The following is a 2,939-nucleotide window of genomic DNA, read 5'->3' as shown; positions in this document are numbered from 1 at the left end:
TATGACATCTTAATCTCTGTCATTGTGTAGTGCACTGCCCTTGTAAGCTATCTTTTCAGATTCAGGATCCCAACAGTTTTTCCAAAGCTCGGCCAGATTATAAAACGAGCAGGAATTTTCTCATCTTCAAAACGCTGTTTGTCTCTCTGATTCCTCTCTTTTCGATTTCATTTTTAAAAGCGCCGGAAAAAGGCAGCAGGGTGCCAACTGAGCGCTTTGTCACTCTCAAAGCAAAAAAAAAGAAAAAGAGAAAAATTAATAAATGAATTTGGAAAAATGACTTCTTTTTGTCAAAGAAGTGGTCTTTTGATTCGTTAATGGAGCTGGTGAGTGTATTTACAGTTGTTTACTGATGTAAACCCAGAACATGCACTTTGTACCAAGCACGCCGTGGGGTTTTTGACAAATGCTTGAAAATGGACCACTTACTTTTACAAGATTCCAGACTGTGCTCCTTAGCCACCGTGTTGCAGATTAGTAATGTCAGATTTTCTGAACTGAATGAATCTTAAAGGTAGAGTCTTAAGGGAACCCCAACCACACACACACACTCTCTCTTCCCCCTCCTTCTCTCTTCCCCTGTACCGGTCAAATCCTGAAAGCACAGCCCTTTTCGAACACACACTCAAACCTCCAATTTTAGAAGTCAAAAAGGCTTGAGCACCTACTATTCAAGTTCTCAGTAAAAGCTGCTGCTCTCACCAATTTACAGTCCGCCCTCTCCCCCATGTCCACAATGCTGAAAAAAATCACCAAAGTCCATGCCTCAGGGAAATGCGTCTTAGCCAGCATGCTGAACAGATGGCAGTTTGGAGCTTGTGACTGGGGAAATGGTCTGTGCTGAAGGGATCCAGCTGAGAGTGGAGTGAAAACACAGAACAGAGAGTTCTATAAATGTGGCCGGTCTGAAAGCCGCTCTGTCTGTAAACACTGATAGGTAGCGTTCGGGTTTCGGCGCGGGTTATATACCTGCTCTTTCCCTCCATAAAAAAAAAAAAAAAAAAAGGTATACATTTTTTTGGATAAACTGGAGAGGCTCAGAGGAACAAAATGGCTCAAGTCCAGTCGGCGGTCAAACAGCAAGCAGCAGGCCATCTTGATGTAATACATGAACCAGTATGAAGGAATATGAATATGAAGCAGGCCATCTTCATGTAATACATGGACCGGTATGAGTTTTCTGATAAACAGAGGTGAGAGTTAACTGAGAGTTAACATGACACATGATCAAAAAGAGACTACAGTGCTCTGCGGACACCAGTTGTAAAATACATTTTGCTGTAGATAATTAACTCTGGATAAATATTGGATGACTTTTCAGAGAGGTCATAAAACAGTCTCGAGGAAGATATAAAATGCACCTCGCAGCGCTTTGTTATTCACATAGTTTAGTGTAGTTTTGTTCCATAGTAATGAATATTGTAATATTTGGTGATTTTTACGGAACTATATACTTTTTACAGATCTTTGTGGATTGGAGTGATCAGGGTATTGTAATAAAGACCTAATGTAGCCACTTAGGAGAATTTGCCACTAGTTTACCTTACAGTTTAGTTCTGTCAGATTGGTTGTGATTAAGGAAAGGAGACACAGGGAAGGAGCGTCTGAAGTACCAGCACTAACCAGTCACTCAAGCACTATGAAGTGTTCCTGCCCTATTACTGCAAAAATAATGTTTTCTTTTTTAATATGAAAAAGTTTCTCCTCATTTTGAGAGTAGTTCATCTTCCTCTTGAACCAATATCCTAAGCATTACAAATTTGTGTGAATTCCTGGCTCTATTCCAAGTCCCCAATACAATGCGAAACACAAATCAATATCAGCTAACCACATTTTAATTGTCCCACTAAACACTCCCTGCCTCCGTTTAGGCTGCCTTAACACGGAAGCCTGTGTTAACACAAAGAGTCACCACTGTGGCCTCGGTGGTGATGACTGGAGCGATGCAACTTTGAAAAAGATGGCAGGACAGTGAAAGAGAGTCTATGTACAACCAGCTGTGACAAGAGGAACTCTGGCCCTAAGGCAAGGCAAACTCTGTCCCCCCCCCCCCCCCCCCCCCGCCTCTCTCTCTTTCTCTTTCTCCAACCATCACTAGAAGCAGATGCATCAGCCTATTTACACTCTGTACCACCCCCTCCCCCCCCCAACCCCCCGGCCTGGCCAAGTCATATCAACAATGCCTTGTCATATCACAGTGCCCTGGGTTATCAAATAGTCTCATGCTTGAAATCTGTAGAATATTTCAAACTAGCCAGAGAGTCTGTGAAAAATAACGGCCTTTGTCGCCAAGGCTGTGATGTCCCACTCATCTCGAAAAAGGACCCTTAAGTCGAGGCAGTGTCTGACGGAGGACGTCACCGGTTTCTTGGAACCATGATGGTGTATTACGCTATTCTCGACAAGACAGAGTAGCTTTTCTTTTCTTTCTCTTGGCTCTTCTTTCTTTCTTTCGTTCTTTTTTTTTATCCTTTCTCCTTATTCTTTTCTTCTGTGCTGTTGCCTGCGAGACAAGTCTGTTCTGGGACAGCGTTCAAGAAATAAATTCTCTCCAAGCTCCAGGGCGTTATCTGTGTTTTCTCTGTTGTTTTTAGTGGGTTTGTGACCTCAAGATGGTACCAGACTGGTTTTGTTTCGTTTGGGTTGTGTGGATAGATCGAGACACATATGGAGGACCACATAAGGACTGCAGAGCAGCTTTGGAACAAGACGCGACCTATCATGTCCCTCCATTCTGCCTGAAGCTACTCAGTATTTATCCTTTATATGAAGCACGGATACATCAGTGAATGCGAACACTAGCCCTCACCAGAAAACTAAGTTCAGAGCTTTGCATATAAAATGAACAGTGACACTGATTAAGATTGTTTCTCCAAATTACACATGAAATGACCTTGTCCGTAGTGAACCCTTATGTTTTCCATGAATGACTATACCTA

Source organism: Chanos chanos, chromosome 1 (genome assembly GCF_902362185.1).
Source record: "Chanos chanos chromosome 1, fChaCha1.1, whole genome shotgun sequence".
NCBI classification, from domain to species: Eukaryota; Metazoa; Chordata; class Actinopteri; order Gonorynchiformes; family Chanidae; genus Chanos; species Chanos chanos.
This window is presented reverse-complemented; position numbering follows the sequence as displayed.